At 47.8% G+C, this 23504-nt stretch overlaps 1 long non-coding RNA gene across 2 annotated transcripts; it reads right to left on the bottom strand.

Annotated features, from left to right (window-relative positions):
• Positions 1-22786, bottom strand: LOC131405011 (uncharacterized). 2 transcript variants are annotated; one of them, XR_009219899.1, is made up of 5 exons: positions 22729-22786; positions 13891-14432; positions 3773-3894; positions 619-1173; positions 1-93 (listed from the first exon to the last, which is right to left on the bottom strand). It is a non-coding gene; the product is annotated as an uncharacterized LOC131405011 (long non-coding RNA). The 2 variants fall into 2 exon arrangements; XR_009219900.1 differs by having other exon boundaries at positions 2-93; positions 861-1173.
• Positions 22787-23504: the final 718 nt, after the last annotated feature.

Genomic DNA, 23504 nt, shown 5'->3' with positions numbered 1-23504 from the left:
GACAGTGTGTGCCAGGTGCTCATTGCTGGGCTTATTCCTCTTGCCCCAGGTGGAGCCCAGGCACTGAGAGGGCACCACCTTCCGGAAGAGCTCCTGGGGAACAGGGGGAGTGTCACCCAACATTGCCACACCCCAGCTCTGTGTCCACATCCCCAAAAGTCCCACACAGGGGTCACAGTTTAGAGCTGTAGCTCAGGAAGCTCATGATGTGGCCTGAGCCTTGTGAGAGTCCCTGGCTTTTCTTCTCTGTCCACTGAGGGTACCCAGAGGATGACCCAGGACCCAATACTGGCAGGGAAGGGAGAGAGGCATTTGCATCCAGCCCGTCCTGGCTAACTCCAAGCTCCAGATGGTGGCTCACCTCGGCTCATCCCAAGGGGGCATCTTCCAACACACTGATCCCCCTCTGGTCACACTCCCCATTCTGATGCACATTCTCCCCTGGCAGCTACAACCAGGGGCCTTGTCTGTCTCCCTTGTAGTGGAGTACACATCAGGTGTCTAATAAGTCCTGAGGCTGTTGAGCTTCCTGAGCAGACGGTTGGGCCACCAGGAACCTGGTTGCATGTTGCATACAGTGAGTTCCCCTCCACTACTGATGTGCCAGGCCCTGCTCACCCTTCCTTCTCTTCAAGGAGCCGGCACAGCCACTCTGTGCAGCAGGTCCTGTTAGTGTCCACCTCTACACTCTGCAGGTGGAAAGCAAATGCTTAGGGGTTCAGAAAGTTGCCCAGGTCGTATGGTTGGTAAGGGGTGGAGCCAGGATTCGGGCCCAGATCATAGAAGACTGGATGAGGTCTGGGGCAACGATGGCAGAGGGAAGGCCTACCCCACCCCGCCCTGAGAGCCCAGCTGCTCACCGCATCCATCACAGTCAACTGCTCCACCACCAGCTTAGGAGGGAAGGCCGTAGGTTGGGCTTCTTTTCACACTTCTTAGCCACAGGTGGAGATGGACTTCCCACTAGAAATGATGGTCCAGGTGACTCCAACTCAGCAGCTCCCACTCCTGCTGGAGCCCATGTTGGCCCTTGCTCCAGCTCCAACACTGCTGGTAGAGGGGACACTGGCTCCAGTGCTAGAGGGGGTGGTGTCAACGGAGCTGGAGCCAGCTCTACCTCCACCACTGCCCACAGCTCTGCTTCTGCTGCTGGCTGAAACTCTGGAGCTGACTCTGGAGCGGGATAAAGAGAAAGGTTCACTCACATAGCTGACTTTCCATGTGTCCTTCTAAATACAGGAATGATCCCACTTCTCTTACAGGAATAGCCAGCCTGCAGTCCCCCTTAGCCTCTGGCTCTGCCTCAGTGGCCTCCTAAACTCACAGCAGACAAGGGAAAGAGGGTCACGGGAGCTCAGCTCTGAACCAGACAAGGTTACCTGCATTTACGTCCCCTTTAGCTTGAAAAAGAGACAGCCCCTGACTGGTCCCACCCTAGTTCTGGTCCAACCCCATCATCTCAAGGTCCTGAGTGTGGAGGCCCTCTGCTCCTGCTCTCATCTCAGAGCAGCACTGGATGGTGTGGGTGGCCTCATATACCTGCTCCTTGTCTAGTGAGTTGGTGGAGTTGAAACCATTGAGCAGCTACTCGACGACCTCCTGAGTGGAGTTCTGCAAAGACTGCCTGGGAGCTGGGCCAGAGGGAATCAGGGGTTGCCTGCACACTGTCACTGAGGCCAACCCCCAAGAGAAAGTCTGCTCCTCAGTTCAGGCACAGAGGGCATCCTGGCAAAGATCTTTGGTCAGGGAGGGAAGGAAATGAAACCTCTAGGGCTCAATAATATACGAGTAGAGGAGCTCACCTTCTCATGCTGTCAGCCATGATCTGGGGTATGAACGTGACAGACCCACCAGGTTTCCGACACCTAACAACAAGCTCCTGCCCAGGAATGGCCTGTCCCACATACCCTGCCTTCCCCACTCCACACAGACACACAAACACACACACACACACTATGAGGGGCCTGGAGTGTGGGGTTGATCAGGTGGGATCACCGTTGTGTCCTGGCCTGCACTAGCCTTTCCTGGGCTCCCCCATGTTACCCTTCACTGCCTCCTGTCAGACACCCAGAGGCATCAGGGATGAGGGCTGAGCCAACATTGGCAACAATCAAAAAGATTCTCTTTCTGGGTTTTTTTGAGGCCAGATCCTCCAAAAGTTTGGATACAACAACAAAACATTTTTGCTTCTTGGCTGTCTCCATTCAAGTGAGTTGGATGGGGTGCTGTGGGTGCCTGGTTACCAGAGTTCTAAGATCTGTTGAGGCCTAGGACCAAGGAGATGGGGTCATTTTTCAAGATTCCTTTACCTGGGACCCTTACCTCAATCAGATTTCTCCAGAGCTGCCCATTGAGCCCGGGCTGCTCACCCTCCTCTCTCATGTCACTTCCTGAACTGTACACAAGGAGCCTACACAGCCCTAGCCACAGTTCCCTGGAAACCTAACTCAGGTCCTAGCTTTGAGGAGACAGAGATGAATGCAGACCTCCTCTTTCTTACTAGTTCTGCATCCTGGGAAAGTCCTTGTGCCTCTCAGGTCCTCCCTAGTCTCCAAACCTGCACCATGGGGATCAGGCTAGAATCTACTTCCTAGGGACCTCACCCGGTGTATATGAGATAATATCTATTACCCCTGGGGCTGGTGTCACATGTACCTAAGGCACAAACTTAGAGATGGAAGAATAACAAGAAGGGGTGGCATGTAGCACAGAACACCACTCAAAACAGGCCTAGATTCTAGCAATGTGATATTGGAACAGTCACTTCCAACTTGGCCTCATTTTCAGGTCAGCATCATGAGGGGTTTGAAACTAACGGAAATTTAGATACTGCCTTCTGTGGCATAAAACCATTCAACTGTTTCCTGTTTTATGGAGAATGAGACCCAAGGGCCTCATCTTGGACTATGAGGTGGGAAGCCTCCACAATGGTACCCAGTAAACCCCACCCATGGCATAGCCATCCCCGTGGAACCACTAAGTGGTTAGTAACTGGCTTATGAACATAATAAGAGCCAATGTGATGGGATGTCTTGTCTAAATTTTAACTACACAAGTCTCTCACTTCCTCTTACTCCCTCTCTCATGTTCCATCTCTCTCTCTCACTCTGTCGAATCCCTGTAACTGAGGAATCAAATACCAGTGTTTTGGGACTGCCCAATGTGGAGGCCTATAGAGGAGAGAAGCACGGGAGTGCCCAGGCCAACAGACAGAAAGGAACTCAGGCTCTCATTGCAAACTGAACCCTGAAGGCTGAGAGTGACCTTCGGGGCTTGTCCTCCCCCAGTTGAGCCTCAGTTGAGGCCACAGCCCCAACCTGTTCAACTCAGCGAGGCAGAGGCACCCAGCTAAAACGTGCCTGATTGCTGATCCACACAAATTGTGAGATAGTCAACATTTGTAGTTTTGAAAAGCAAGGTTAGGGGCAATGAAGTCAGAGAGGGAAAGGTAACTGACACAGCCTACCAGGCCCTGGCCCTACCTTCCACCCCAGCTCCTGTTCTCTCCTCCCAGCCTCCCTCCAGCTGCACTGGCCATATTTCTGACCTCCTCTGGCCAAACTCACTTCTGCCTGTGAGACTCAGGACCGGTGGTGCCATCTCCCTGACACACTGCTCCCAGACCCCTGAAGGGCTGGCTCCCTCTTGTCATTCTGGTCCCAGCAAATGTCACCCTATTGAGGCCTTTCAGACCCTCCTACCAAGTGACGCCCAACCCTCCCTCACAGCCCCCTGCTGTGTTTCTCTACAGCACTTGCTGAGAGGAACTTACCCACGGCTCTCAGAATCAGTGACAAAGATGGAGAACTCAAAGGTTTTGCGGGTACCAATGCCTGTGTTTCTCATCCCCTAAGCCATCAGATGTCTCCTTTGGATCCCACTGCTGCCACCAAACTGGTACAAAACAAAATAAAACTGAGTAAATTTTAAACATCTTATCAGCTTTATTCAACAGTTCATGAATCAGGCAGCATCCAGTCTAGCAGAAAGAAGCTCCAAGGAGCTGTACAAAATGAAAGACTTTTATAGGCAGAAGGGAGCAGGAACAAGGAAATTACACTACACCAAAAAGAGGGTTGGTTACTGCAAGGTTACCTTCCTTTAGGGGATGGCAGGGCTCTATTAGGAAGGTGACCTACCTGCTGCTCATCAGGCGATTCCCAATTGACTGGTTTATGATTCTATTCCTGGGAGGGCAAAAAGTCTAATTAAATCTCGGCTTGTTGACGTGAGACTTAGGCTAAGTGGCTCTATTAGGGCCTGGTGTCTTGTTTTATTATTTTATTTATTTATTTTTTTTGTGAGGGAGATCAGCCCTGAGCTAACATCCATGCTGATCCTCCTCTTCCTTTTCCCTGAGGCAGACCAGCTCTGAGCTAACATCTATTGCCAATCCTCCTCCTTTTTTCCTTCCCCAAAGCCCAGGTAGATAGTTGTATGTCATAGTTACACATCCTTCTAGTTTCTGTATGTGGGATGTAGTCTCAGCATGGCCGGGGAAGAGGTGCGTCGGTCACGCCCGGGATCCGAACCCAGGCCGCCAGTAGTGGAGCGTGCGCACTTAACAGCTAAGCCACTGGGCCTGCCCTGGTGTCTTGTTTTAAACACATTACTTCTGCTGGTCCCTGATTTCCCCAGTTACACCCCAGCTGTCCCTTCATTGACAATTGTTGGTCACACACCCACTGCACTTGCCTCCAATCCTTCCCCTTCAACACCGTAATCTCACACACAGCTCCTCCCGACACTATCATGACGTCTCCCACCACACGTCCCCTATACTTTCCACACCGCCATCAAGATGATTCACAAACACCACAACCATTTATGTCCAATGGGCTTAGAGGTCTAACCGTGCACTGGGAATCAGGAGTCACAGGGTCTGTCACTTGGCCTCCAATCACCTACTGTACCCCAGCTGAAGGGCTTACCCTGCAGAGAGACTCAGTTGTAGCCAACTCCATCGAACAACATCTTTGCCCCAGGCTTCCTTCAAAATGCTCCACCCAATTTCTGCCCGAACTGCTCCTTGAGGGGTCATTTTGGGGTAGGCTTTGAGGCCACCTTGGTGATTTTGTGCCCAGGCCCAGATAGCTCTTGGCCCACAAACACTTTAACCATACCCCCTGAAATCATATACCACAGGTAGCCAGTGAATGGGTGCAAATTATTTTACCTCAAGACACCTAAGGAATATTTGACACCAGGAGCATCCACTTTTGGGTTTTACTGTGGGCTGATATCACAAGGCTCTCACCCAGTGAGCGTCTCTCTTCTCCAACCCTGTGAGCAGCTTTCTCCAGGCTGTATTGTGCAATGCACTATTGTTTCTCTCTCAGCCTGCTTCTCTCAGGTCGCAGGTCCCCTGAGTTTCCTGCTCTGACGGGCTACCAACAACCCATAGAAACAATGTCAGTCCTATAGCACTGGGTTTTCAGTTCTACTGGGATTGACTGACTGGACTGGGCACAGGTGCGGTGGCCCTACCCACACAAAATCAGGAAACTGAGGCAACTAAGAAGTATCAACAACCTTAACAGAACATGGACAACAACTCCATAAGAACATATCCTAACCCCTGAACAACACACTCATGAGTCTCTCGCCTAAATGGTTTTAGAAAATGGCCTGGCCCTAGACTGTCTATACCGGCCAAGGAAGGAGGGGTTGGTGCCTTTCCTAGAACCACACTTGCTGAGTGTACATCAACAGAGAAGTTCAAACCTACCTCCACCAAATGGCCCAAGAGGTTAAAATATTGCATAATATTACCCAAATCTTTGAATAGATACCAAAGGCCCCCGAGATCACTGACCTATTTTCATGGCTGGTCTCTCCAAGTTGGGGACAATGGAAATGGACTGGATTTTAGACTGTTGCTTGTATAGTCATAGGATTTGTTACTATAGCCCTCGTCGGATGTTTACTCTCTTGGCTACAACTTGCCCTACCCCTAATAACTCCATTAATTACACTTATTAAATATACCAGGCAACTTAAAATTAACCAATACCCTGATTAACTTAAAAAATTCAAAATTTTTATGTGGAAAATCTGCTTAACATAGAATACACCGTTTTAAGCATTTCAAAGTATACATTTCTGTGGCTTTTAGCACAATGATTATGTCGTGTGGCTATCAACACTATCTAATTCCAGAACATTTTCAACACCCCCAAACAAACCCATACTCATTCACAATCTATTTTCTGCTAACCCAAACCCATGGAAACAACTCATCTGTTTTCTCCCTCTATGGATTTTCCTATTCTGGACATTTCATTCAAATGGCATCCTGTTATCTATTGCCTTTGTGGATGGCTTCAGTGAGCACACATGTTTCAAGATTCACCCATGGCCGAGCATGTAGCAGTACTTAATTCTTTTTTATGGCTTATAATATCCTATATTATGAATAGGCCACATTTGGTTTATGCAGTGATAACTGGCTAGAAATTTGGGTTTGTTTCACTTTTGGACCATTGTGAACACTGTTACTTTGAATGTCTATGGGCAAGTTTGCTCTTTTGGACATATCTACCATGGGCCTCTCCAGGTCAATGGTAATTCTAAGTTTAAGATTTTAGAAAATGCCAAGCTGTTTTCTGCAGTGGCTGCATCATTTTACTTTCCCACCAGTAATGTATGTGGGTTTCCCTTTCTCCACATCTTTACCAACACTTGTTATTTTCCATTATGTTGAATATAGCCTTCATTTTGAGCGTGAAATAGTATCACATTGTGCTTTGAATTTGTATTTTCCTAATAATTAATGATACTGAGCAACTATCTTGTGCTTATTGGCCATCTATGTATTTGCTGGAGACATGTCTATTCCAGTTGCTTACCCCGTTTCATTGACTTGTCTTTTATAATTGAGTTCTAAGAGATCTTTATATATACCCAATATAAGAGCCTTCTCACGTATATAAGTTGCAAATAGTAGGAGACTTCAAAGACCACTTTTAACGGATAGAATATCCATACAGAAAATCAGGAAATAGCAGACATGAAAACATTAAATACTAAATGGACCTATCAGACACACACAGAATATTTTACTGGACAGCAACAAAATGTACACTCTTCTCAAGGGCACACAGACTATTTTCCAGAACAGATCACATGTTAGGTCACAAAACAAGTCTTAACAAGATTAAAGAAGACTGAAATAATACCAAGTAACTTTTCTAAACACAATGGCATGAAACTAGAAGTCAATAACAGAAGGAAAACTGGAACATTCATAATATGTGGAAGTTCAACAAAAACTCTTAAACTTAAAAGTAGATCAGGGTGCAGACAGGTGCTGTAGTGGTTAAGTGCATGTGTTCCGCTGCTGGCAGCCTGGGTTCGGATCCTGGGCACGCACCAACCCATGCTTGTCAGGCCATGCTGTAGTGGCATCCCATATAAAGTGGAGGAATATGGGCAAGGATGATAGCTCAGGGCCGGTCTTCCTGAGCAAAAAGAGGAGGATTGGCGTGGATGTTAGCTCAGGGCTGATCTTCTTCACACACAAAAAATGTAGATCAAAGAAGAAATCAAAAAGGAAATTAGAAAACAGCTCAAAACATACAAAAAGAAACAATAGGGACCGGCCTGGTGGCACAAGCGGTTAAGTGCGTGCGCTCCACTGCGGCGGCCCGTAGTTCGCCAGCTCAGTTCCCGGGTGCACACCAACGCACCGCTTGGCAAGCTATGCTGTGGCGGCATCCCATATAAAGTGGAGGAAGATGGGCACGGATGTTAGCCCAGGGCCAGTCTTCCTCAGCAAAAAATAAAATAAAAGAGGATTGGCAGATGTTAGCACAGGGCCAATCTTCATCACACACACACAAAAAGCAACAATATGGGCCGGCCCTGTGGCTTAGCAGTTAAGTGCGTGCTCTCTGATACTGGTGGCCCGGGTTCGGATCCCGGGCACACACCGACGCACCGCTTCTCCGGCCACGCTGAGGCCGCGTCCCACATACGGGAACTAGAAAGCTGTGCAACTATGACATACAACTATCTACTGGGGCTTTGGGGCGAAAATAAATAAATAAATCTTTAAAAAAAAAAAAAGAAACAATAAACACACCAAAACTTATAGGCTGCAGCAAAAGTAGTACTAAGAGGAAAATTTATAGTGATAAACTTGTACATTACAAGAGAAGAAAGATGTCAAAGAAACAACCTGACTTACAACACACAACATTAAAAAAAGAAAAAATGAAACCCAAAGTTAGCAGAAGGATGGAAGTCACCAAGAGGAGAGTGGAAAAAAAGTGAAAGACAGTATGGACGATTAATAAAAGTAAAAGTTGAGTTTTGGAAAAAATAAAATTGAGAAACCCTTAGATAAAATATCTAGGAAAACAAAGAAAGATGACTCAAGCTAAATCAGAAATGAAAGAGGAGGCATTGCAACAGATGCTTCAGAAAGAAACAGATCAGAAGAGACTATTCTGAACTAGTGTACACTCATAAATTGCATAACCTAGACAAAATAGATAAATTCCTAGAAACAACCTACAAAAGCTGAATCATGAAGAAATAGAAATCTTGAATAGACCAGTAACAAATAAGCAGATTGAATCAGTAATCAAACACCTCCCAATAAGAAGGGACATCTCCACTCTGCCTGACCTTAGCCAGCCTGCCCCAGCGCCAGGCTGACTCCCGTGGACCTAGCTGGCTCCCTGCAGGCTTCTGCAAATCCAGGCCCCTGGCTCACCCTGGAGCATGCCAGCTCTGGTGGCCTCAAGCAGCATCCTTGACACCAGGCTCCCACCAGGCTCCTGGGAACCCAGGGCCCCATCTCAGCCTAGGAGCTGCCATCTTCAACAGCCCAAGGTGGCTCTTGTGACCACAAGTGGTGTCCTTGGCACCAGGCTCCTGGTGGGCTCTGGTGAATCCAGACCCTGGCTCACCCAAGGTCCTGTGTATGCCAGGCAGCCACAGGCAACACTCAGTCACAGGCAGCTTCTGTAACAGGGCAAACCCAAGACCCCAGTGGGCTCCCACAAACCCAAGACCCCAGGTCACTCCAGCACTTGCTGGCTCCAGCAACCCAGGTAGATTCCATGACACCAGGCTCCCAGGGGGCTGCTGGGAACTCAGGCCCATGGCTCACCACACCACCTGCCAGTTCCAGCAGCTGTAGACAGCTCTTATGGAACGAGGCTCCTTGCAGGCTCCCACAAAACCAGGCCCCCAGTTTACCCAGGTGCTTGCTGACTCAGGCGGCCCCAGGCAGCTCCCATGGCACCAGGCACCGGCAGGTTCCCATGAACCCAGGCTTCCATCTTGATCCAGTGCCTGCTGGCTTCTGCAGCTTCAGGCAGCTCCTGTGGCCCCAGGATCCCAGCAGGCTCCCAGGAATCCAGACTTCTGGCCTACCACAGCACAAGCTGTCTCTCGTGGCGCCAGGCTCCTGGCAGTCTCCCATGAACCAAGGCTCTCAGCTCATCCCAGCACTGGCGAACTCTCATGGCCCTGGATGACTCCTGTGGCTGCAGGCTCTCAAAGAGGACCTGCCAAAACAGGCTCCAGTGGGGCTACTCATGATCTCAGGGTCCCAGCAGTGCCCAGGGCCAGACACAATACCATAGACCCAAGCTTTCCACTCACCCCAGTACCAGGCTGTCCAAGGACTCCAGCAGCAAGCTTGCCCCTGGACACCACCAGATGGCCTACCCAGGACCCCTAGATGGGATGACTATGAAGGCTTTGGTTTGCTAAAGCCATTCTGTAAAGACTGGAAGAGGTGCCTACTTCCTCAAATTTGCAGACACCAATGGAAGGCCACAAGGATCATGAATAATCAAAGACTCATGACACCACCAAAGAAAAAGAATAAAACTCCAATGACCGACCAAGCAATGGAGATATAGGAACTATGACACAAAGGTTTCAGAACAACCCTCTTTGAGAAATTCATAAAACTCTAAGGAAACATAGATAGACTACTAAATGAAATAAGGAAACAGCACATGAACAAGTGAGAAGTTCATTATAGAAAAAGAAATCATTAAGGAAAAACAAACAGAAATCCTAGAATTGAAGAACACAACGACTGAACTGAAGAATTTAATAGAAAGTTTCTAAATCAGATTCAACCATGTACAAGAAATAATTAGTGAACTAGAAGATGTGTCGTTTGAAATCATCCAGTCAAAGAAACAAAAAGAAAAACGGTACTGCATAGGAATGGGGAAAGGCAGTGTGAATTATGGGATACCATGAAAAGAAATAGATAAGCATTATTAAAGTACCAGAGGAGAAGACAGGGATAAAGGAAAAGAGTGTTTACTTAAAAAAAAATAGCAGCTTGTATCGCTATGAGTTTCCCTCTCAGGACCGCTTTTGCTGCATCCCATATGGTTTGATATGGCATGTTATCATTTTCGTTTGTTTCCAGATAGTTTTTGATTTCTCCTTTAATTTCATCAATGATCCATTGGTTGTTCAGTAGCATGTTGTTTAATCTCCAAATTTTTGTCACTTTCCCAGTTTTATTTTCGTGGTTCATTTCCAGTTTCATAGCCTTATGGTCTGAAAAGATGCTTGTTATGATTTCAATCTTCTTAAATTTATTGAGGCTTGCTTTGTTTCCCAACATATGGTCTATCCTAGAGAATGTTCCATGCGCGCTTGAGAAGAATGTGTAGTCAGCTGTTTTTGGATGGAGTGCTCTGTATATGTCTACTAGGTCCATCTCGTCCAGTTTTTCATTTAAGTCTAATATTTCTTTATTAACTTTTTGTCTGGATGATCTATCCATTGCTGTAAGTGGGGTGTTAAGATCTCCTACTATTATTGTGTTGTTGTTGATTTCTCATTTTAGGTTTGTTAATAGTTGCTTTATGTACATTGGTGCTCCTATGTTGGGTGCATATATATTTATAAGTGATATGTCTTCTTGATGTAGTGTCCCTTTTATCATTATATATTTCCCTTCTTTGTCTTTCTTAACCTGTTTTATCTTGAAGTCTACTTTGTCTGATATGAGTATGGCAACACCTGCTTTCTTTTGTTTGCCATTAGCTTGGAGTATTGTCTTCCATCCTTTGACTCTGACCCTGTGCTTGTCTTTAGTGCTAAGATGTGTTTCCTGAAGGCAGCATATTGTTGGGCCTTTCTTTTTAATCCATCCTGCCACTCTGTATCTTTTGATTGGAGAGTTCAATCCATTTACATTTAGGGTAATTATTGATATATGAGGGCTTAATGTTGCTGTTTTGTCACTTATTTTCTGGTTCCTTTGCATTTCCTTTGTTTCTTGTCCCATTTGTTTTGGACTGCCAATTCAGTTTGGTTGTTCTGTCTTATGATTCTTCTAGTTTTCTCTTTGTTTATCATATGTGGTTTTGCTTTGATTATTTCTTTAGTGTTTACCTTGAGGTTTGGGCAAAAAATCTTGTGTATGAGATAGTCCATTATCTGATAGCCTCCTATTTCCTTATACTAAGTCAATTCAGTCACTTTCCTCTTCCCCTTAAGTGATACAATAAGTTAGGAAACAGATCTGTTGATAAACACAAAAAAGCTAGATCTAGCCTCAGCCTGAGGGACAACAACATAAGAAACTAGTGGAGAGGAAACATTCTTCTCAAACCACAATGAAACAGTCACCACAATGGACTGTGTGCTAAGCCACAGTGAAATCTCTAAAGAGTCCAAAAAGCAGAAATCTATAAGTAACCATATTACGGGACCTTAAAGCAATAAAAATAAAAAATAATCACAAAATATTGGCTCCCCTCCCCAACCTATCCACTTGAAAATCTGTCCACACCCTTCTAAATCTCTCAGGTTACAGAGGGGATCCAGACAGACAGGACAAACTCTTTAGAAATGAGCAGCACTGAGAGCAGCATGAGGCAAATCCATGGCGTGGAGACTAAGGGACAGAAGAGACACAGCCTCCACTGCAGGTATCAGGGAATATCAACTCTACATGAAGAAGCTGAGCACTTCCCTCCAGGAGCCAGAATAACACCACAATAAAACCAACAACAGCAGAATGAAGTGAGGATTCACGAGGCGGGAAAAACAATGCAGACCTAAGCAATGGAGTTAAGGGCTGGCTCTCTGGAAAGACCTGTAACAGTGAGAAACCTTGTGCAGTCTGACCAAGAGGAACAGACAAAGGCACCAAACTGTACCATCAGGTACAAGAAACTACCGAAACTGCTTTAACGTGATAGGAGAACATAGTGGATAACTCTGACCAAGACATCAGCGGTCCTCAACTGGAGCTGTCCTTCCACCAGAATGCATCTGGAAACACGCAGGATGGGTTTTGTTTCTTGTTTTGTGTTGTCCTAATGGTTGTTGCCCTGAGGGTCCCGGAGATCCTGAACAGCCAGTCACATAGAGCCGTTTCCCTCCTGAAGTGTTACTGACATCTGGGAAGACGAGCACTGATCCAGATTAAATGAACTATGTGGTAGGGAAATGTTTTCCATGGATGTATAACACGCAAAAGATGGTACCCTCAATACATAAGGAATATCGAGAAACCAATGTTTACAACTACTAAACTGTAAGAGAGCGGGAAAATCAGAAACATAGCCAATAAACACACCAAAAATATATCCAACCTATTCGTACAGGTGGAGAAATATGCATGTAAAGCACAGGGAAGAGTTGAGGAGACTACACACCAAATTTTACTACCAACAAGGAATAAAAGTTGGGAGGTAGGTGAGAAATAGGAGTTTTTACCACTTCTTACTTTATATATTTCTGTAGTGCTTTAATATTTACAAAAGAGAATGTACTCTACTCAAAAAGATGTTTAAAATTTTAAAGAAATTATTAAAATGTTCAAAATGACTTCAGTTCAAGGATATTCATTAAAACATGAATGGAAAGAACCTCCCCATGACTTTAAGAGTCTCCTATAACTTTTCTAATAGTTACTATGTCGATTTTATTTCACATTTAGATCCTAACTCATTGGAATTTACATTTGTGTGAGGGATGCAACAGAAGCTGATTTTCTCCTGTTCAAGTGGAAAAACAAGGATCCAGGCACCGTTCATTGTGTAGGTCTGGCTTTCCCAGCAGACCTGCAATGCCTCCTTTCCCAGCGGCTAAACCTTGACAACTACCTCTGCCTCTCGAGCACCCTAGAACTGGCGGGGTGAGCTCTGCAGCCTGGGCTCCCTGTCTGCAAGGGGCGGCTACCAGCAGAGCCTTCTCCCAAGACAGCAGCAGGCATGCTGCACAAAGAAGTGGTCAGTGGCAGTCTGCTGCATAGCAGGAAACCCCTCATGATGAGCAGGCAGTGGGGGAGCCCCGAGCACGGGCACTGACCTTGGCGGGGAGCACCAGGCTGCTAAGGCAGGGAGCCCCCTCCCTTCAGCTCGTCCAGCTCCTCCTGCAGCGTGTGCACCTGGCTGTCGGCAGCTGCCCCTCTTCAGCTCACCATTCTTCTCCACCTGCTCCCACAGGTGGCACCCGTGCTCCTGTTCCCCGGGGAGCAGAAGCAGTAGGAGTGCAGCGAGTTGAGGAGATCTTGGGCCCCCAGTGCTGACAGGATGACCTTTCTGAGAGACGTGGGGCCGGTGTTGCTGTGCTTGCTCTGCACAGCTTCTGTGTCTGGCTTTAAGGTGACATCTGTTGGAGGGTGGAGGGGCTCTGGGAGGCTTTCTGAGGCATCATTGTGAATGATGAACTTGGGGGTTCTGGGCCAAGCCCTAGTCAGGCACAAGGCTGGTCCCGCTGCAGCTGGTCTCCACATCTCTCTTCAACCTCTTTCGGTCAACAGCCTCGTGGGGGACAGATGACCTTTCTCGAGTGTGCTCTGAGAAGAAAGTGTAAGAAAGTTGCCAGCCAATAAATCTGCACACCCCAGATCCTGAGGGATAAAGTCACCCACGGAAATGCCACTCTTACCTAAGAGGCCCTGGCAGGGAAGAGGGGGGTCTCATTGTCAGCATCCATAGCAGACATGTTTGCATCTCCCTGGCTGCCTGATGCTGTGGAGGCCACACTGTATCCTGGAGATCCTTCCAGAGACTCTGCACCTGCTCCTGACTGGCGGCTTCCTGGGCAGCCCTGGGTGCAGGTTCACCCTGCACAGTGGCTCGCTTCAACTTGCGGGAGCCCTGCTAGGCCCTCAGGTTTTCCCTCAAGGACAACGATGAACCTGCAGCTCCTTTCCCATCTGCTTCACTCGCATGTTCCTTAGGTCCCCGGTGGCCTTCCTGGTGTCCTTTCTCCTGGGGCAGCCACGGACTTCAGCCCCCTCTTCTCAATCAGGTGGAAGATGGAGGGCACGGCCATGGTTTGAGCATGTAATACTGACCATCCAGCCTTTCCAAGAGCTTTTTTTGGTGAAACGTTCACTACAGACGAAAGAATGCTTAGTGGGGTCCAGTCATCCCTGTGAACAGCTTTTAACCACTGAACCAGACATTGAGCCCTTTATGTGGAGCCTGCAAGGATAAATGAAAAAGTAACTAGAAAGAAAGGATTAAATGTCTACCCCTAAAATAATCAAGTATAGAAACAAAACAAGTGTTTTTGGGAACACCAACACCTGTAGCCAATTTACCCATTTAAACCTTTAGTAAAGATTTAAGAAGCACCTTCTGCTTGCAAGTTATTACTGGAATAGAAAGATGAAAGACCCACCTTCTACCTTAAGAAACTGACCATCTAAGGCAGAAGAGGAAGAAAGGTGAATACCTCCTCCCAGGCTGTGGTAAGTGCCCTGTAGGGACACAGACATTCGGGCAGATAGCACAGGATGGCATTAAGACAACAGGAAAGGCTTCAGGAAGCCTCAGAAATAGTTCCTAGAAGCTCATGGCTACCCAACCCTCCTGCTGTCCATGGGACGCAGTGCTAAAACGGCGAGGGTTGGTCCCCCTATTTCAAAGCCAGGCCAGGTGTCGGACAGCAGAGCCTCCCAGGCACTCAGCGGGGCGTCTGGCCCCAGCTCTGCTCAAGTAGCTGAGGTATGCAGGACTGCCGCCAGGAGAAGGTCAGCCCCAAGGGTTGTGGTTGCGTGTTCCTCCTGTCCTCCCCTTACCAGGAGGAAAGCTGTTCTCTGTACAAAGCAACAAGCCCCTGCAAGGTACTGACCAAGACACTTCATCATCTCTTCTCCTCATTAAGGTAAATTCTCTATTTAGACCAAACTCTGCACATGGGGGTTTAGGGGGTCTCTCTCAAGGGCTTTCTGCTCCACCTGAGTTCATCTAGCCCCCCTGAGTCCGCTGTGGACCAGACCAGGTGGATACTAGGTCCTCAGGGAGTTCCAAGCAACATGACCTTCTAACCTTTCTCAATGCTTTGTGACTAGTTACCAAAGGACCACCACCTCCTTTGTCCCCAGACCACGTTAAACAATGACACATGCCAAGAGCAACCTTCACTGCAGTGCTTTGCCTCATTCTCAAAAACAGTAACAAAACTTATGGGACACAGGCTCTGAAGGAACTGTCAAGAAAGCAGGGTGGCTGACCTCTGAAACAAGCTCACATTACTAGTTCTTTGGATAGATTGTAACAACTTCCAACTTAGAACAAACCACTGTAAATCTTCAATAATTCTACAGACAAGTGGCATTCAGCTCTTTCAAAATACAACAAGAAACTGCAATGCAAAACAAAAGGATCTGCCAGGAGATTTTCAAAGTAAAATGTGTTCAGTGCACTGTTTTGGGACCTCCAGTGCGGAGTCCGCAGGAAAGGACTCACTGAACTGGCTGAATTCCAGAAGCCCTCATGAAGGGAGCCAAGCCAGGGGACAGGAAAACTCCTCACCATGCTGTCGGAGCCCAAGGAAGAAGTGAAGAGAGGAGCCCCTTCCCTGAGTCCCCAGGGTAAGCCCCCGGGTGAGGAGTGGGCCACGCCCTCCACCACCCAGGATGCTGTCAAATGCAGAGTCCACTGTCAGATGCCTCTCCAGGACTCACCTCCAGTGCAGAGCCACCTTTCCCTGCACTGCCAGGACCCATCTAGCAACAGAGCATCTGGGAGGTGCGTCCATCCCGGAGGTACAAGCGGCTTTTGCTCAGCCACATTCCTGATCACAGAGATCAAGGCAGGCTCACTGCCATCAAAAGAGCAGAAAAGTCACAGCAAATGCCAGAAGATAGTGACCTAAGGAAGAGCGTTTCCAGAATACCCTGTTTCCCGACATTGTAGGCCTCAGCCCAAATCAATGGAGAGCACGGTGGTCATGGGGTGGGACTGAGAGGGTGGTGGAGGCCATAAGGTGGGTGCTGGTGGCCATGGGGAGGCCATAGTGGCCCGAGGCACCCAGAGCAGAGATGGTGGCACAGACCAAGGCCACACAGTGCCCGGTGCTGACTCACCTGCTGGACCGGCCCGGAGGGCCTGAGCACAGAGTGCCGCCTGCCTCAGGCTGAACCTCGAAGCAGGCTGACCAGGCGGCAGGATGGCATTGTTTTTAATTCCTTTTTCTTTTCCTGGCAGCTGCAACATAAGTTTACTGAAATCTCAGTTTGGGAACGGTACAGTAGACTAGTAGGCAATATTTCAATGGTTTGTGGCATCTGGCCACTTAAACGTGAGGTGGCTGACTTCCAAAGGAGCATGTTCAGCAGATGTATTTCTGGTGACGTTTGTTTAAAAAAGATAAAGAATCAGACAGTGATGCACTGTTTGCTGGGGGCACATGGTGGGGGAAGGAATAGAATTATTTACTTCTCCATCTGTTCTCAGGTTATTACCGCTTACATACCTACGACCATTCCCAGGAAAGACTTGGTTAAGGTAGAAAACACAGTTTAATATCAGTCATATTACCTTAGATATGAAAGTCATCACGGTAAAGTCAGGAAAAGACATGCGATAAGTGGTAATGAGACACGGAAGGCTGCTTCAAAGTAGAAAAGGTGTTTGTGTTTGAAGGCCTCTGTTGATGCTGATAAGAACATGTACGGTATTTGTAGGATGGGGTGGGGAGTTTTCTTTCTAACATGATGCTGTGTGTCCTTTTAGGGCTGATTAATGGATCAGCCTCTCCTGGACCCTGGTGTTCTTACAGATTCGGCCTCCCTTGCCCAAGGGTTAGGCAGTTCCTGGTAGTTTTTATAGTTATCCATTCATTAAGCTACATTTCTTATTGAGCGCAAGGTTTGGTTCATGCATTGTCCTAGACCCTTGTGCCAGAGAAGTGAGCAAAACACAAAAAGCATGCCCTGGGTGACGTTCTAGATGTGACACCAATGGTGTGGCTCATGTGGGAGAGTGATGTGTGCCAGGCTGGAGGGGGGTGGAGTTGTAGCCAGGAGGACCAGGAAAGGTCTCACCGCAGAGGTAGATTTTGAACAAGCTCCAAAAGCAGTGCAGGAGGAAGAGCAAGTGGCCTGCTCTGGGAGCAGCAAGGAGGCCAGTGTGGCCAGGGCACATCCGGTGACGGCAGCAGGAGCTGAAAGCAGAGTTGTGACTTTGGCCCAATCGTCGGCCCTTGTTGGTCATAACGAGGACTCGGGCATTGATTTATTCTGAATGACATGGTGACCCTTTGGAAGGTTTTGAGAGCAGGAGTAACATGGCTGGACTTAGGTTTAGCAGACTTGATCTGGCTGCTCTGTTGAGAACATACCACAGAGGGGCCGGGGCAGAGGCAAGGAGACCAGTTAGGGTGCTGTTGCAATAAGCCAGGCAAGAGGCCTTGGAGATGTAGGTCAGGGTGGGGAGAGGAGGTTGAATTCTGGGTGTGTTTGGAGATCGAGACAGTAGGACTGTGTACAGATGGGAAGTGGTGAGGGGTGGGGCTGGGGAGGGAGGACTTGAAGTCGGTGCTGAGTTTATGGCCTGAGTCAAGAAACTTAGCTGGGGAGACTTGGAGAGGTCCTGCTTGGTGGGGAGCTGTGGGAGTTTGGTTTTGGCTGAGTTGACTGTGAGATTTATAGTTTGTCTGTGGCTCTTTTCCACGAGAGGAGAGCAGAGAATGGCCACCTGGAATCTGTCTTATGAACTCCCTGTGCCACTCCCAGGCTCCCTCCTGGCACAGACATCCTATGGGAAGGCCTTGGAGTGGAGGTTCCTCTGTGCCAACTTTCTTGGGTGTTCTGGCCTGTTTGCACTGCCCCTCCCTGGGTTTGTCACCTTGAAAAGATTTACTCACTTAGTGGAGCCTCAGGTTTTCAAAAGTTAAAGTTTATGTAATCAGTGGGCTTGAAAAGCAGTATAAAATATTTCCAAAGACGCAAGAAATAGGTAAATTTCAGAAAAAAAAAGATTCTAGTATTACATTGTATGTGTTAAAAATTCTTGTTTCCCTTTCTGCCTCCCCTGAGCGTGTGTAGTCATATTGTTAGTTCTGTTCTTTTCCTTGTGATGCAGTATTTTCAAATGGAATTCCAGGGCTTACAATTGCACAGCAAGTTGTAATATGATTAATTGTTTATAAAACAATGTCTTTCCATGGAAATAGTTAATTAACATTATTTTCTGAAAGTAATAAATACATGTGGCTTTTCTTGTTGAACTAGAAAAATGCTTTACAACTTTCTTCTCTCCTTTCCATTAAAGTGTAGGTTTGTGTGAATTTGCTGGATTCTTCAAATACTGGGTTTGCCATTTACAAGGTCACTGTGGTCCAAAGAAACGTGACTGGGAGCAGAGGCCTGGGGTCAGGGTCTCTAAGATAAGCCCCCCTTGAGCCTGCACAGAGAAGTACTTGAGGCCCACACGTTCTTCCTGGGTGTCCTCCCTGCTCATACTCACTGCAGAAGGAGGCTTTCTGCTGAGAGAAGCTACAGAGCCCTGGAAAGCTGGGAAGGCACCTGCACAGGGGGAGGGAGTTGTTGCCCTTCCTGAGGTTGTCCCTTTGCTTCCCTTGAGCCTGTGTCTACACGTAGGGTGGAGTTTTGCACCCACAGTGTAGGGGCCCCGCAGAGTGTAATTTGTTCACATTGAGAAAGTCTGTGAATGTCAGGAGTTCTGTGTCTGGATTAGAGTTTATGAATTTAGGGTTCATTTGAGTTACAACATTAAACTGCATCCTGTCGAGATTCTCCTCACTTGTGAGAGTGGAAGCTGAGAGAGGGAGCCCTTCTTTTCCTTCCCAGGCAGGGGAGGGTGTATGAGCTCCCAGAGTCCATTCCTGTGGCTGCTCAGGTATCACCACCCTTCTGCACCAGGGACTGACCCACTCCAGGGCTTCTGTCTCTACCAGGAGAGTTTAGAATGTGTTTAACTTTCTGCATGTGGCTTTCCTTCTGTCCTGTGGGAAGCAGGCAGCTTATCTGTGCTGATCTCAATATTTGTGTTTCTTTGCTTTGGATTCCTGTATCGATTGAGCAGTGCAGCCCTATATTTCTGGTTTCCCTTAGCTCGTTGTAATTTTATTTCCTGTATGAGAAATAACATTTTGAGTTTCTTGGGATTAAAAATGTGAATTGATGGAGAGATATAATGTCAGTAAGGCAAGAAAATTGTAGAACTAAATAGAGTTTTTGTTTTTAGGCAAGAGAATCTCAAGATGTGAAATGAATGTGTTGAAGTTTTCAGGTGCATTTTCATTTTTACATCAGTGTTTGCATGTGCTTGTCCCTAGAGAACATTGAGATTTAAAAAGCTAAAACAATGGAATTTCTATTTTAATTGATGTGAAGAAAATTAATCAAACTAATCCCACTATGTTTAAGGAGCTAATCCCAAACCCCTCTTGCATTATAATGTGCCACTGACTCCTGAAAATCCTGCCTGTGTGAGATACAGTGGAGGACAAACTAGGATGCAGCTTGTCCTTTTACTTAGCGAGAGATATGAAAATGTCATTTCGTATGGTTACTCTTTTGTAACCATTAGTGTGCTAAAGGAATTAAATCTTAGAATGGTTTCCTATGTACAGAAGTTTAAATTAAAGAAAAGCTATGAAATGGGAAAACATGGTATGTGTAAATTTCTCTATTTATATTAGATAAATCTGTAAGATAGAAAAGTCTAACCTCAGAAGAGTCACTGCCAACACTTCTGGGTCCCCTCCAGCCACCCCCAGTGCACAGTTCTGATCATTCTTGAGCTTCCTGTTGGTGTTTCTTTCTATAAAAACAAGCCATTGTGAATGCATATTTTTGTACGCATGTTTGTCCTTGTAATGAGCGGTCAGACTCCGCACTTTTTGATGTATGCTGACAGCTTACGCCTCTCCTCTCCCTCTTCCTCTCGTGTCCACACCTGGACAAGCTGAGGAACAAGTCCGGAGGCTCTGTTCTCTGACATTGGCTTTGGATCCAACCACACAATCCCTGTCTGTGTGCAAAAGTCTTGCCCTGGTCTCAGCCCTGGCAAAGATTTTTCGTTTGACCAAACTTTAGTCAGGCCCTTGAACCTTCTTGTATGCCTGTCTGTGCACTTCCTTGTAAAATCCAGTTTTAGCAACAACCTTGCAAAGTCAGTTTAACCAGAACCCACACACGAATGTCTGATCACACTTGAGATCTGCTCAGGCTCCTCCTCCTCCTCCACCATCCCTCAGGTGGTGTCTGATCACGCTGGCCTGTCTCTGGTAAGAATCCTATAAGGTCAGGTTAGCCAGAAACCCCAACACTTGAGTTTCCCTTAGTAATTTTCCATCCCCTGACCCCCACCATGCTGCGTGGCTGTGAAAACCCACTTGCCCATGCTGCATTTAGAGTGGAGCCCAACCTCATTTCTCCCCCGCTGGAGTCTCTGCGTATCACAATGGTTCTGAATAAAATATGCGTTACCATCACTGACAAATTTCATTGAAGATTTTTTGTTTAAAACCCCAAACCACAATAAAAACCCAAGCCAGGCTCCTTTCTTTGCTCCCTCAAGCCATTTCAGAGCTGCATGTGATTCTGGCCCTGCTCTCCTCAGAGACCTCTATTATGTGAGTCATAAGACTTTTCCTAACTTCTGTGTGTGTGTGGAGGGGGGCACACACCAGCATCAGTCTCTCCATGGGAATCACAGCACTTGCCAGTGAGCAGTCATATTTTGAAAGGAATCTCTTTCTCTGAGTAGTAGGTCTCAACAGTGGGCTCAAAATATTCAGTGAACCGTGTTGTAAACAGATGTGCTGCCATCTGGGTTTTGTTCTTCCATTTGAGAGTTGACTTTAACTTAAAGTTACCAGATGCATTACCCTTAACAAGAGAGTGAGCCTGTACAAAGGCCTGGGGGTGGATTGGAGGGGGAGGAGAGAGAACAGGATCAGTTAGAGGGACCAGAGGTCAGAGTGTGAGACAGGAGTTGGAGAAGGGGCCAGAGCAGTCAGTAACAGCACAGCAGCCAGGTCAAGGCCCTGTGCACCATGTCTGGGAGTCAGGATCTTCTAATAGCAGTCAGTGGGGGAGCCCCACTTTTGCTTGGATCTCTGGGGGACAAGAAGACAGTGTCTTACCACGTCTGACTGTCCACAGCTACCAGACCCTGGCCAGGGAGCATGAAGCGCTGATGCAGGAGTACCTGCACCTGCTGCAGATGGTGGAGGCGAGAAGACAGTGGCCAAGCAGCTACGGCAGCAGATCGAGGATGGGGAGATCAATATCGAGCGGCTGAAGGCAGAGGTGACTGCTGGCTAGGGGTGCAGAGGAGGCTGGCCAGGGGACACAGGGCACAGGCCCAACACCTCACACTCCAGGCTCCTGCAGGACCAGGGGGCACATGACGGGCAGGGGGAGCAGCTTCCAGTCACAGCTATGCCAGCCTCGAAACTTAAATTTAGTGATGCTGGCAGAGTGGGAAGGGCTTTAGTTAGATCTGAGTTCAGATCCTACCTCTGCCACTTGACAGTTGCAACCTGGAGTACATCCCCCCATCCTCTGTGCCTCCATTCCTTCATCTATACAACAGCCTTTTTATACTTGCCTGGCCAGGTTGTGAGGATTGAGTGAGGTTATTTATGGGCGAGTTTTTAGTTACTTTTCTGATGACCACATTGACTAAGCATTCCCGCATTATCAGCTGGAGTCCAGGGACACAGAGTCCCGGGTAGGTCGTCATAGTGTGGGATCCTAGCTCAGTTCCAAGCATTCGTTCCTTCTGCCTGTTGTAAGAGCTCCTACAGGGGCTTACTGCACATGAGTCTGGAGGCCACGCTGCTCCTAGGTTAAGCCTTGTAGATATTCACTACTCAAACTGTGGTCCATGAAGCAAGAGCATGTTGGAAATGCAGAATTTCAGGCCCTGCCCAGACCTCCGGAATCAGAATCTGCACTTTCACAACATCCCAGTCGATTGCCATTTACATTAAAGCTTGGGAGGCGCTGGCTCTCTGTCCCTTAGACGCCCCTCACCAGCTGTCTACCCCAGCACCGAATGATGTGATTGCCTCTCCCCCCTCATCTCACCATGCTCACCAGATGTTCAGAGCCATTTGGCCACATCACACGAGGACCGTGGACTCTGAGCTGAGGATGGGAAAATGGAAACATAGATTCTAACGAGGGTCGGATGCATGATTTGTAGGGCCTGATGCAAGGGAAAAATGCAAGGCCCTGGGTGGAGTCGGGGAAGTCGACCTCCCCTTCTCACAGCCCACCAACCCACCCATGGCAGACAGGCGACCCCCCAATTTCAACCTCCAACCTCCTCTAACCTCTGTGCCATGATACACTTGGTACCTAGATGAGGGGTGGGCAAGATGCCCGTGCTGAGTCACCCACCTAGTGCCAGACACTGTCTTCTCACTCTGCCCTGAGACACCATCGGGTGTGCACTGCACTCACCCTTTCTGCACCTACCCCGAGGCCCCTGCAGAGGGTGGAGGGTGATTCACAGTGGGAGGTGTGTCTTCCTGGCTGACTGAACCCATTTCCTCCCAGACAGAGGGTAGATGAGGTCATGGGTTCTGGGGTGCCGGCGTTTGGGGAGCGAGCAGCTGAGAAACCATCCCAGGGAGGCAGCAGGAGGCAGTAACACATGAGGGCTGAGGCTCCACGCCCCTGGAGTGTGCTCCATTGTTCCATCAGATGTTACTCGTGAAAACAAATTCACAGAGAAATGATTAAGAACTTCAGGGTGGCAACTGCAGAACTTGAAGCCCCAAGCATGGGGTCTTCCGAGCATAGGACCCCATCACACGCCCTTGAAGCCAGCTCTGCCTGGAATGTTCAAAGATCCAAAGTTTCCAATTCCACCTTATGGTACCGCTGCCAAGCTCTGAACTAATGGTCACATCAGCTTGGAACTTGAGCTTGAACAAAAGTTTAAGATTCCACACACCTCCTCTACCCTGCACCAGGCACTGTCAGACAAGCTTCCTTAGTCAGTCCCCATAGCCATCTTCATAGGATCAAAAGATGAAGCAGGTGGGGCCGGCCCGGGGGCGCAAGTGGTTAAGTGCGCGCGCTCCGCTGCGGCGGCCCGGGGTTCGCTGGTTCGGATCCCGGGCGCGCACCGACGCACTGCTTGGTAAGCCATGCTGTGGCGGCGTCCCATATAAAGTGGAGGAAGATAGGCACAGATGTTAGCCCAGGGCCGTCTTCCTCAGCAAAAAAAGAGGAGGATTGGCTGATGTTAGCTCAGGGCTGATCTCCTCACAAAAAAAAAAAA

Source organism: Diceros bicornis, chromosome 4, assembly GCF_020826845.1.
Source record: "Diceros bicornis minor isolate mBicDic1 chromosome 4, mDicBic1.mat.cur, whole genome shotgun sequence".
Lineage (NCBI taxonomy): Eukaryota > Metazoa > Chordata > Mammalia > Perissodactyla > Rhinocerotidae > Diceros > Diceros bicornis.
The sequence above is the reverse complement of the archived record's forward strand: the minus strand, read 5'-3'. Positions and strand labels throughout refer to the sequence as shown.